The following is a 13,717-nucleotide window of genomic DNA, read 5'->3' as shown; positions in this document are numbered from 1 at the left end:
TTGACCCCAAGCTTTTCCGCTGTTGCAGAACAGAAAACACACAGAGCAAATCTACACATTGCATCTACATTTAGCTGTTGTAATGCTAAGTAAGAGCATGTACACCAATCACTTGTTGATTTCTGGCCAGTTCACACTAGAGGCAAGGGCTATGGAAGGCTGTAGAGTTAGCAAAGTAACCTCTGCCACTGCACCATTCCAGCTGTTTGGTGGATGTTCCCTTCTACTCTTGTAAATACTAGAGCAGAAAGCTGATATGAAGGGGTAGCTACATCTCCAGTGTATACCTTTAAGGGCAAGAAATGAGATTCTTACTAAACATCAGGAAGAACTTTCTGGTGGTAAGAACTGTTCAACAGTGGAACAGACTGCCTTGGAAGGGGGTGGATTGTCCTTCAATGAAAGTTTGGAAACAGAGGTTGGCTGGTCATCTGTCAGGGATTCTTTAGCTGTGATTGCTGCATTGCAGGTGGTTGGACTAGATGACACTTCAGGTCCGTTCTAACTCTACAATTCTGTGATTCTGTGAAGTATTAGACCTTCATGTAGAATTAATGTACTTTCTCACTACACAAGAAACCGAAATTATTAATTGTTGGGAATGCTACACTGGGAAACCTGAATTCAAATCCAGACCATTGTGGGAGTTCTCACCTCCTTTTACATGTTACTAATAACTAACAGCAATAGATAATAAGCAACATCTATCACTCCTCTCTACAAAGACAACATAATTTTTCATCAAATTGCCAATGCACTTCTACAAGCCTGTAACATAACAGCCCCAAAATGGAGACTCCATGTTCAAAGGCAGTGTGCCTTGAATAACACATGCTAGGGATAAAATAGTGGCTTTTTCCATCATACCATTCTTGAAAACTTATGACAGCATCTGGCTTGCCACAGGGTGTTGGGCTCAATGCACTAGCAATCCAATTTTTTATGTTCTTAACACTGTACTTTGTTTTCAGAAGCTGATCATGCAGACAATCCAGCACATCTGGTAAAAAGTTGACAAAGAGAGGAAGTCAGATGCTGAGATTGGCTTGCATTTTATGGTTCCATAAGGAATCAGGCTCTAAAATTCAATGTGTATTATTAAAAACAAACTGCTTTCAGTAACAGTAACAACAAAAAATCTATTTCTGGGGATTGTTTGCAGAAATAAAATGTTTATTCCCTACGGCAGTATTACAAACTGTAAAGATAAGTGGTAAACTGTTCCTGAACAGATAAATCAAGTGCTGTAATGCAACAGAGAAAAGAAGAAATGGAATATCAGATTTTCATTAGCTAACTGAGTAGAATGCTATGCCTCCCAGAGTCATTATCCCATTCTAGAAACTTTTAATCCATGTCATCCATGGTCCAAGATACGCTGATTACAAGAAAAATATGACAACTTATTTGTACATCTCTTTCTTGCCATATGCTAGAGTGCTGGCCTCTATTGTGATGTGAACTTTATAGGACAGGTTTTGACAGCTAGATATAATACTGTCCCATTTTCAGACTTTTCAGAACCACAGTAGTCATATTTGAGCAGTCATTCCTGGCAATTAATAATTATGTGGGGGAGAATGACACCCTCCAGCATTGTGCCCCAGCACGGATGAATAGGAGTAAATATCTGCAAAGAGGCGGCACGTATGCAAACTAGTCACTGCCAGTGGTTAATTTCAGTCTGTCAGCACTTTAGAGTGTATCTTTCACCCATTCAGGTAGATGCCAATATATGCCCCTCATGCAATAAAGTGCACCTTCATAACCAACCCCAAGAAAGTGGTACATTGTGATAAACAGCACTACAGCACTCAATGTGCTTTTTTAAAAAATGACTTTTTACAGTAAAAGGAAAAAGTAATGGAGAAACGTATTTTAGAGTGTGGGATAACTACCACTTGACAGTGGTATAAGATAAAATCCATGCAAATTTTGTGCAAACAGATCAGGAGTAACGCTCAATAAACAGATCAATCGGGAAGCAATTGGAGAAAAGGTTAAGAACAGCACTAGCAGTCAGTGCATTAGAAGGGAAGAGAACTTTGCTACTTTCACTTCCATGCCTTGGTGCATGGAATAGTGACAAAGGACCAGGCTCTGAACCTTCTGAACCAGCAGGAACATCCTGTCCCCAAACGCATCATCCAGTCATGACACTAAGGCTAGCTGTTGTCCCAGGAGCAAAATATTCAAACCAGGCCATTGCATGTGATGTTTCAGTGTCAGTAAGGATGGCTGCAAATGGTTTTCTCCTTGTGATGCTGCTCCTGTCACAGCTCAAGGATGAGAGTAGCATTTTAGCTGTCTTTTGCTCAAGCCAAGGTGATGTTAAATAAGAATTTTCTCAAACTGAGAAAAGGTGAGAGGTAAAAATGCCCCCGATGGGAGCTTGGTCTTTAAGGAATAGCAGGAATCTGTATTTCAGAATGTTGTTAAACGAAGGGAGCTGCTCTCTGGATTTTGAGGCGTTATACAATCGTGCAAATGTTACTTGGTTTTGTTTTTTATGTATTGTGCTGTATGGTAAACCACCCTGATATTATACACTGAAGGATAGGATACAATTATAGGATACTTTGCCTGATGCCTAAAATATAATGAGAGTCTGTGCCAGACAAGCTTCTTTGGGGAGGGAATTCCTCCGATGGGGCACCATGGCTGAAAGTGTGGTTTGACTGTTGAAAGGTGGTACAGAAATTGATTGATCAATAACCATTCCTCACATGTTGATCAGAAGCAGAGAGGATTATTGAGGTATGGAGAAGAAAGAAAGAAATGAAGGAAGAACTTCAGTAACAAACAGCAATCTGTAACAAACACCAACATCAGCATTTCAAATAAATTTAGTAATTCAGTTCATGACAACCACTCAAAATCAACTATTATAATAATTCATCCAAATAAAAAAATGTTTCAACAAAAACTTGTAATAGCAGCAATAAAAGCAGTACAGTGGTAACTTGGTTTACAAACTTAATCAATTCGAGAAATCCGTTCTTAAACCAAGGTGTGCTTTCCCGTAACAGCGAGGGACTCAATTTACAAAAGGAACACACTCAACAGGAAGTGAAACATGTTCTGCTTCCAAGGCAAAGTTCACAAACCAAAACACCTACTTCTGGGTTTGCAGCGTTCTTAATCCAAGTTGTTCATAAACTAAGCTGTTCTTAAACCAAGGTACCATTCTGTACATAGTATGGTATAAGAATAATTTTTCAAAACAATCCAACTGATAATCATAATTCAATTCAGTTATATATCATAACTAACACAAGAAAACTATATTAAAAACTCCACAGAACTCTAAAAAAAAATAAGCCTTATTCACAAAACCCCTCATGAATTCAATGAATGAACGAGGAGGGTGGAACCACTCTCATTAGCCACACTTGAGCGTCAGCATGTGCCTTCGGCATTCAGCTGAACGCGTGAAAACGGTTCCTGCACATGTCTTTTTATTTTTAGATATCCATTTTACTTCAAACTGTACTCCTGACTAATACTTCTGTGCAACAAAGGGAGGGGGGGGGACTACTGAGGGTGTTTGTCAGCCTTACTGTCAAGGAAGTCAAAGGCAGATATGTAGGAGAAGAAAGATTATCACATTAGACACAGGAGAAGAAAGATTAACTTATGAGAGCTATGAGACCAGAAAGATGAGTGGACTGCAGGAGACTGGGTGGCTCAGGGAGATTGGTGATGGGCCACAGAAGCTTTTTGCCTCTGGATCATTGGTTCATAGCCAGCCTACCTCAGCTGTGACTGAACACTATTAACATCTGATGGGCTTCAGATGCCCTCCAAAGAAACAAATTGGTAGTACCCATAAGGGCCAGTGCAGAAGTCTATTAAAAGCAGAGTTCAGCTCAAATGCTGCAGTTTTGTTAAACTGTTGTGGTGTTCCAAAACAGCTATGTGGCTTCCGTAATCCATTTATATTTTTTTGTTAAACCTGCTACCCGTGCATTTATTGTGTCGGCATTCTAGTGATGCTGTTGTCATCCCCGCGATGAGCGGAGAGGAGGGAGAACTTTAAGTGGTGAAGTTTTAAGACTATGAAACTCGAGATACGGCAGCATTGCCACACGCATACCCAAAGCCAACAGCATTCAAGTCCACGAAGCTGCAAATCTTCCTAATTCGCTTACCTGGGAGTAAGTCCCACTGACCTCAAAGATAAAATCACAACCATAAAACCTTCCACTGTGAGTGGTTTCATCCTTGTGACATTTCAACCCCTTTCTGCATGCAGCAAAATGCTTCCTTACATTGTGCAGGACTGACCATAAAAACTATTAAACAAAATGCACACAAGTGACACCCAGTACCTTTAGCTGATGAAGACAATTAATTATACTGAAGGAATGGCTGCTTAAACGAAAACAACTAGACTCTGAACAGACAGAAGGATTTTCTGCAACTATCGACTGCTCAAGGCTGGGGAAATAGATTTAAAGGGCAATCCAAATCCTTCTTAGGCTGAGCTATGTGAGGCTTAGATTGAGTGGAGGTGTCCCTCAGCTCAGCTCTGACAAGTGAGTCAGCCTCCTGCTGGCCACCAAATAGCCAGGAGGCCTGCTGTTGATATCCTCATTGGGGGAAGCCCAGCAAAAAGCCCCAAAGAGAAAGGAAGGGTGGGGAGAGGCTGTGCTGGCCTCCGATCTGTTGTATCCAAAGCCAATCTCACAGCCATTGGCAGCTGGCATTGGGCACAGTTCAAACTCAACTAGTGCACCAGTCTGGAGATGTCACAGGGACTGGTCCCAATTGTCCTGTCTCCTCACAGGAACTATAAGTGGCTAGGCCAGGCATAGGCAAATTCGGCCCTCCAGATGTTTTGGAACTACACCTCCCATCATCCCTGACCACTGGTCCTGTTAGCTAGGAATGATGGGAGTTGTAGTCCCAAAACAGCTGGAGGACGGAGTTTGCCTATGCCTGGGATAGGCAATGAATGTACCAGTTGTTCCACCACTCTGCAAAGCCCCATTAGTGGTGGGGGGCAGTTAGGATTTAATTCTTATAAAATCAAGATTTTTCACATGCCTAATCCCTAATTTCAATTTGATTCATAATAAGCAAGTATTTTATTTATTAAATTTCTATCCCAAAGGGGCCCAGGAGTTGCAAACCACCACTATTAAAACAATTAAACTTGTAAAAACAACCAATTATCCACACACTTAATAAATTCAAAGTTACCAGGGGTGTGTATTTCAGCCATCAGAATTATATACACAATCCCTTTCTCTATCGTTCACTCTGTTGCTATGTTTGTTTTCTTCACTATCTTGGAAGCAAGAGCAACGTATAACCTACTTAAGTTGTCATGGCCCAGAGAATACAAAAAAAGGCTGATCACATCCAGTTCTTAAGATCATTTGCTAATTGCACATATAGTGCTCAGGTATAAAAGAGTGTGAGGGCTTTACAGGTTTCCAGCTGTTTCTGAGGACCAATATGGGCATGATGTTGATTGCATTTTTACAATTAACATCTCTTGTTTTTAACTTTTATAAACAGCAGGGTCAGGAAAGCAGCAGTGAGACTGTGGTATGTGAGAGTAGTGGGATTTACACCACACACACACACACACACACACACACACACACTGCAGTCTCAATGAATATCACTCAACTGAAGTTGTCATTTCTCACACTGGAAATGAGTGTCTTCCAATGGGGTCAAATAGCTGTGGGAGGGGATTTTCACAAAGACTGTGGCATTGGGGGGCACAGCATGGCCCCAGTCCTGATTGCCCCTTTATTCAACATCTCTGAAGGTGCTACCAACTCAGGACAATGACCTTGGAAGGATTTTCAAGAAGGTATATGAAGCTCTTTGATGGCTGCCAGAGATGATAAACAGCAATTGGCTTGCAAGTTAGTGTTGGCATGACTTTGAAGTCAATAAATACCACTATGTTCAGTGAATATTACTTTAGAAAGGCGAAGGGACAACGCTTAGCATTAAAGAGCTTTCCATGGAAAAGGTCCTAGATTCAATCTATGCTAGGGTTGGGAAACCTTGGAGAGCCACTGCCAATCAGCAAAGAGAATACTGAGCGCAATGAACCAGTGGTCTGGCTCGACATAAGACAGTTTCCTTTGCAGCGTGTTTGCTTTCACTTCTGCATTGCCTTATTCAACAGAAGCAAACAAGTCGGCATGGAAAAACAAGCACTGCTGCAGTTATGTGGTTCATGCTTGGTAAATAGAGTAATTTCAGTCACTGGCAATCTAGCACATTTCAGGAGCACTAAATTTATTTAAAATTTGACATGTGCCATCATCTATCATAGGCATCATTGCAAGTAGCATTATCTATCTCTCCACACTTCCAGTCTATTCAAATGCTCACCCATTTACCATGGAAATAGTTCATTTCAAAGGAAGCCCATTCACAAACAGCCCATTTTATTAAATGAATAAAGCAGCAAATGAGAACTGATTTCTATTACGTTCATTTTTTTTCCCTTGATCAAATTTTATATTCAAAGAGCCAGGGAGGAAATGCAGGGAGCACTTTATTTAGAGAGAAGCCCTTCAGTCCTTTGGAGCCCTGGAAGATTCACGGAACTACTCTGCAATTTTCTTTTTATTCTATCAATAGAGGAATTCTCAGGTACAGAAACAATGGCTGCACCCCTCCCCATCACCTCCTGCATCAAAGGCATCTCATATATATATTTCTTATTTTCACTTTCCCCCTCCATTCTCTTGAATCTGTAAGATATATTCCTTTCTATGTAACTACTCAGAAGACACAAAAATGACAAAAGGCCAAACTTATTGTAAATGGTATGGTTATGGATGAAATTCCAATAGAGAAAGGGACACGACAGGGATGCCCAATTTCCCCTCTATTGTTTATATCGGTACTGGAGGTTTTCCTTAATATGATTAGAAGAGACCAGCTGGTTAAAGGTATACAGGTCGGAACTAAACATTATAAGCTAAGAGCATTTGCAGATGACTTAGTTTTGACATTACAACAGCCAGAAACTAGCACAAAAAGAGTTCTGGAACTTATTGAAATATTTGGTCAGGTAGCAGGTTTTAAATTGAATAAACACAAGACAAAGGTGTTGGAAAAAAATCTTACGGTGGGGGAAAAAGACAGTTTTCAAAGAGAAACTGGTTTGGAAATTACTAAAAAGGTAAAATATCTGGGGGTGAATTTAACATCTAAGAATGTGAACCTATTTAAAGATAACTATGAGAAATGCTGGGCTGAAGTGAAGAAAGATTTCGATATATGGTCAAGATTGAGACTTTCCTTGTTAGGCCGAATTGCTGTAATTAAGATGAATGTATTGCCGAGATTGTTGTTTTTGTTCCAGACATTGCAAATTTTAGATAAGATGGACTGTTTCAAGAAGTGGCAGAAAGATATATCTAAATTTGTCTGGCAGGGCAAAAAACCCAGAATTAAATTTAAGATTTTGACTGATGTAAAGGATAGAGGGGGCTTTGCCCTGCCGGACTTAAAACTTTATTATGAAGCAGCAGCTTTTTGCTGGCTGAAACCATGGCTACTTCTTGAGAATACAGACATTCTGGACTTGGAAGGTTATGATAATAGTTTTGGATGGCATGCATATTTATGGTATGACAAGGTAAAGGTACATAGAAATTTTAAAAATCATATTATTAGGAAAGCATTGTATAATGTATGGAATCGATATAAAGATTTGTTTGAAAGTAAAACCCCCAGGTGGCTGTCACCAATGGAAGCTAAGGCGGTAAAAAGATTGAACATGGATACAGACTGGCCAAAATATTGTGAAATTATAGAATATGATGGTGAAAAGCTGAAACTACAGAGTTTTGAGAAATTGAAACCTAAAGTCCGAGATTGGTTACATTACTACCAGATTAATGAAACTTTTAAGCAGGACAGAAAACTAGGATTTCAGAAGGAGAGGTCAAAGTTAGAAACAGAATTGCTAGAACCCAATACTAAGAATTTGTCTAGAATGTATAATCTGCTGCTAAAATGGAACACACAAGATGAAACGGTTAAATCAGCCATGATTAAGTGGGCACAAGATATTGGTCATGATATTATGTTTGCTGACTGGGAGCAGTTATGGACCACAGGTATTAAATTTACGGCATGTAGTGCCTTGAAAGAGAACATAATGAAAATGATCTATAGGTGGTACATGACCCCAGTCAAGCTTGCAAAGATATATCATTTGCCCAATAACAATTGCTGGAAGTGTAATGAATGTGAAGGAACCTTTTATCACCTTTGGTGGACCTGCCCAAAGATTAAGGCCTACTGGGAAATGATCTATAATGAAATTAAGAAAATCCTTAAGTGGACATTTGTAAAGAAACCGGAGGCTTTTCTCCTGGGCATGGTCGGCCAATTGGTACCAAAGAAAGATAGGACCTTTTTTATGTACGCAACAACAGCAGCAAGAATCCTTTTGGCGAAGTATTGGAAGACTGAAGAATTACCTACTCTGGAAGAATGGCAGACTAAGGTGACTGAATTTATGGGACTGGCAGAGATGACCGGCAGAATCCGTGACCAGAGGAAAGAGACAGTGGAGGAGGACTGGAAAAAATTTAAAAACTATCTTAAAAATTGTTGTAAAATTTCGGAATGTTAAGATGTCAGGGGATTGGACACAAAGAATTACAGCTATAAATCGAAATTTATAAAGCAGAAACTCTTTTTAAAGAGAATTAAATATAAAAATGGGATGAAGAATTGCTAAAAATTTTGAAATCTGGATGCAGTGAAGGGGAGGTTTGGGGAAGTCGCATTATGTTTGTTTGTTTTTTGTTTATGTTGTAAAATCAATAAAAATTATTATAAAAAAAAAAAAAAAAGACACAAAAATGAATTTCTATTTCAGGAATAAGACAGATTTGCCCATATAATTGGAACCTTACAAACCAGATGCTTCCCAAGCCCCCCTCCGCAAAAAAATATTTGCTCTAAACTAGGGTTGGGGAGTCCTCCAAGACAGTGTGGGAGGTGGCACTGGGGAGCATCCATTCTGTGTCATGGGAACCTCCTTAGAACCTAACTCGCTTTCACATATCAAAAGGGTCCTTACATTCGTGAAACAGCAAGCCTACATTCAATCCATGATCTCTACTGCTCCTTTATGAAAATACAACACTTGCAGAAATTGCATGTAGTGTAGAGTAACATAAAAGCTTCAAATTTTGTTTGATCATCTGGAAAAGCTGGTGCAAAGTAAAACTAGTGAAAGACACTGTGGTGCAATGGTCAGAGTGTTGGACTTGGACTGGTGGTTCTTGATTCAAATCTCCATTCAGCCATGAGGCTTATTCGTTCACTTTGAACTAACTATAGTGCTTCTCATTCTAATCTACCTCCTTGTATAGGACAAAAAGAATAGTTCCATGTATACTGCCCAGAAACCCTTGGATGGGACACAAAGGTAATAATAAAACAATATCAAGATCACAAAAACAGAGATTATCTGCTGCAGCCTCCACCATGTGTAGGAAGAGAGGGAACAACATTAGACAGACCAAACCCCTCATTCTTCTTAAATGGGCATCTTTATTTTTATCAGGCTGTATCTGCTAGTCAATCTTCTAATCTTCTGGACCTGGCCCAACCTACTCCCAATAATGATGTGGCATTAAAAGTGCTGGATGAATAACAAGGCATCAGACCAAATCGTACAAAACACCATAAAGCAAAAAGCAACTGTTATGCAATCAAAAACCAAACACAAAATGGCTGAAAGCCCTATTTTTTCACAGGTGGCTGTGAAATTTATTATTTATTACCCTTTTCAAATGTCTTAAAATATGGCTATATTATAAATTGTTGCAGTTTTGTGGCCACCTCAATTTCTAACCCTGACTTCCACTGAGATGACTCCCTTCTTTTGTGTAACAGAGAGGAATCTTTGATTCCACATAGCTTGGGAGTCTAGCCTTGAACAAAAGACATGGTGCATATTGTACTGTATTCATTTTTATTTCATCAGTTTTTATTCTTAAAAGGGATTAAACTGGCTGAAAGGGATTAAAAGGGATTAAACTGGCTGAGGTTAGGGTGTGACCCTCTGGATACTGAAGTCCTATTGAATACAGTGCAATTTACTCCCATGCAAGCACGCCTAGACTCCATGGCTCTACTTGATATAGACCTTGGAGCTCAATCTCAGTTTTACTAAGCAGCAACTTACTAAGATCTCAGAAGCCTGTTTTGTATATTTTGCAGGAAATGGGAAAAGGAACTTACATGCTTCATGATCATCTTCTCATTTACAATAACTTCTGGTATCATTTTCAAATTGGTAGCAGGTTATCAAGGCTGTTGCTGCTGAGGAAACCTCCCTGGTGTGAGTTCACAAACCTACATTTGCTGACCAACCTAGTGCTTAGAGAAGGTAGAAATTCTTTGCTGCAACAGGAAGCCCATCAATTTTTGCCTTCTGCCACGCCCCAGACAGCTATTGCTGCAGCTGCAGCCACCCTGATGAAGAATATGGCCAGCTGGCTGGTGTACTCATCATGCAAACACACACATAGGCAAACCAGGCAGCCAAGCAGGAAGTCATGTGTGTAGAAACCATGGTGGTGTTAGAGGGGAGAAACTGTGGCCTGGGCAGAGAATGTGCTCTGGGAGGCTACTAGAACTTCAAGTAAACCAGGAAGCAGTGTGGTGAGGGCTATGGAAAGCTCATAAAGGTAAAGGGACCCCTGACCATTAGGTCCAGTAGTGACCGACTCTGGGGTTGCGGTGCTCATCTCGCTTTATTGGCCGAGGGAGCCGGCATACAGCTTCTGAGTCATGTGGCCAGAATGACTAAACCACTTCTGGCGAACCAGAGCAGCGCATGGAAACGCCGTTTACCTTCCTGCCGGAGCGGTACCTATTTATCTACTTGCATTTTGACGTGCTTTCAAACTGCTAGGTTAGCAGGAGCAGGGACCAAGCAACAGGAGCTCACCCCATTGCGGGGATTCGAACCACTGACCTTCTGATCGGCATGTCCTGGGCTCTGTGGTTTAACCCACAGCGCCACCCGCGTCCCTATGGAAAGCTCATAGCCACCACCTATTTCCAAATTAAGGACTATCACTCATGCTTGAAAGTTGTGGGAACAATATCCACTCCATTTCTTTTCTGTTTCTTGGAGCCAGGTGGAGGAATACCCTTTAATAACGACTTGCCGAAAGATTGTTTGGGTAAAAAACAAGATAACAGCCACAAAGCTCACATTAAGAGCTGGCAAAGACAAACAAATCCATTTTTAAAGAGAAAAGATGATGTATTTGGCATGAGCAAGAGTTTTTGACAATGGGGTTTTGCAAATCAAACACCTGTGTAAATTACAATAGTCAAAATGTTTGTGAAGTGTATTAATTCTGCTCATTTGGTGGCTTTAAATTAACATAACATATACATTATTCTCATGTACATGGCAGGGGTTGAAATGTAGCTATTTCACTTGTTCTGCAATACTCTGATTCTAATTTAGATATAGATATATATATTGAAGATGTTTTTAAAAAATTATATTATTGAGCTTTGCCATCACATTTGTGAATACATCAGGACTGCACACTCACTTTCATTAAGTGAAGATTTTCAGTTTCAAATAAGTGTCTGCTGGCTCCATGGAATTGTTCTGAGGCCTTCCAACCATGTATTGCCTATCCCTCACAAACACGATATAAACACTGTTAAAACAAGTGTATGATCAATATTACAACAATAATGAGCATGCTCAAATGGGGAGAAAGATAAGGCCCAGTGAGCAACCTTAACACCTGCTATATCTAGATTGTTTCTAGTTTTCTATTAACACTGTTATTTTCCCATGAAGTGACTTTTGTTTGATCCTTCCAGTTTCCTACTTAGCATGTTTTTAAGGTGTTAAAAATAGATGCAAGAACAGGAGGAGGGGGGAAATAACAGAGGTAGATTCTGCTTTCTTCAGATGGGAAAAAATACAGCTCTTTCTATTAAACAGATTACCCAAATAAACATCAAAAGCTCAGATATGTTAACAGGGAAACTATTTGCACGAGATGCTTGAAAGCAGACAGATCATGTCAAGAATGAGAAGACCAAAACAATTACACATTAATAAATGTAAAAAAAAAACCCAGAGGCTGAAAGGCCTCCTGGTAACTCCTTAATTTTGATGACATGAGGGGGGGGAAATAAAATAAAATGATGTCCTTGTTAGCAAACTTTACCTAAAGGCGCCAGTTCCTTACAACTTGCACTGTCTCAGCCCCTGCCCCCCCCCAAAAAAAAATTTACAGGCTAATGGGGAAAGATAATGGCTTATCTAGGGCCACCAGCATACACTCCAACATTTCTCCAATAGGGATGTCCTGTTCCATAATAATAATACTTTTATTACTTATGCCCCACCCATCTGACTGGGTTGCTCCAGCTGCTATGGGTGGCTTCCAATATATATAAAACATAATAAAGCAAGTAAACATTTTTAAAAAACTAAACTCCCCCTATACAGGGCTGTCTTCAGATGCCTGGTTGTATTGTTTACTTATCTCCTTGACACAGGGGTTGCATAACTCCATACCCTCCAACATTTCTGTGATGAAAACAGGGCCATCCTAAGGAAAAGCAGGACATTCCGGGATCAAATCAAAAACCTGGGTGGCTTCTGTAAATCCTTGAAAATAGGGACACTTGGAAGCTGAGGGAAGACTTTTAACGGGGGACCTACTTTCTGCCTTCTCCTTGTTTTAAGCATTGCACTGTTTACGTTTGTTCTCTCTCTGATAAAGAGACAGTGGAGGCCTTTAATAATCAATTTTCTTCCTCACACTTAGGATGAGAATATCACCCCAAACCCCCCCCCCCCACTATTTTTATATTGCCTATGATTTTACGGAGACAAACAAACACTGCATTAAAACAGGAAAAAAACAAGCAAGTTACTGATTCAGAAAGAAAGCTTAAGGAAAGCTGTTTTGGTTTCTTTGACTTCCATCTTCTATTCTCCACACGCCTTCAGTTCTGGTAGCTGCGAAGTGAGCCCCTAAAGCTTTTTCATTAGAGTAGATTTCAGTTACTGGTTCACAGTAATTCCAGCAAAGTGAACCAAATGGAACATGCTCAGTCGCCTGGAACCCTTTTCTTCAGAATTTGCTCCCCTCGGGAATACTGTATAGGCTATAAAAATCAGTCTACTTACCTGGCGTGACAAGATCCAGAAATCAACTACTAGATAGGCCCCCCAATTACAGTTCCTTCTCAACCATTAGTTGAATCCATTAAACTCTCTTAAAAGATATCAGGCACACTGCGTTTAATCCCCCACACACATCGCCACGAAGCTTTAAACAGACTTGTTTACTCATATAGTATTTTGCTCAGTGCTATTTTTCTAGAAAAAGAGGCACCGCAACTCACCACAAACACCACCCTCATTCCCTTAGAATGGCAATGGCGCCCACCTTAGAGGTGAAAAAAAAAAGCCCCGATTTTACTATTGTAAATTAGTACTAGGGTTATTTAGTGAACCAGGAAGACTCTGGGTTAAATTACTACTTCTGCCAAAAACATGACTTGAGGCAAGCGGCTTAACCTCAGCCCTCCACACACATAATAATAATAATAATAATAATAATAATAATAATAATTTTACTTTACAAGATGTGAACCCTCTCAGGTATGCATGCCAGGAATAATCACACTTCCTTCTTCACTTTGTCAAGAGTTCCTG

At 40.0% G+C, this 13,717-nt stretch overlaps 1 long non-coding RNA gene across 10 annotated transcripts in view; it reads right to left on the bottom strand.

The window, feature by feature from the left end:
- LOC309343988 overlaps positions 1 to 13,379 on the bottom strand; it is a 127,454-nt gene extending 114,075 nt beyond the window's left edge. The window contains exons 1-4 of one of the 10 annotated variants that reach the window (XR_014157489.1): positions 12,931 to 13,160; positions 12,469 to 12,602; positions 11,572 to 11,693; positions 10,249 to 10,371 (exon numbers count right to left, since the gene is read on the bottom strand). This is a non-coding gene — a long non-coding RNA (uncharacterized lncRNA). Of the gene's footprint in view, positions 1 to 10,248; positions 10,372 to 11,571; positions 11,694 to 12,468; positions 12,603 to 12,715; positions 12,833 to 12,930; positions 13,161 to 13,186 lie in introns of those variants that run through there. The other 9 variants (XR_014157488.1, XR_014157490.1, XR_014157491.1 and 6 more) reach the window with 9 other exon arrangements.
- Between the last annotated feature and the right edge of the window lie 338 nt (positions 13,380 to 13,717).

Source organism: Podarcis erhardii (assembly GCF_964252035.2).
Source record: "Podarcis erhardii genome assembly, chromosome: 6".
NCBI classification, from domain to species: domain Eukaryota; kingdom Metazoa; phylum Chordata; class Lepidosauria; order Squamata; family Lacertidae; genus Podarcis; species Podarcis erhardii.
This window is presented reverse-complemented; position numbering and strand designations above follow the sequence as displayed.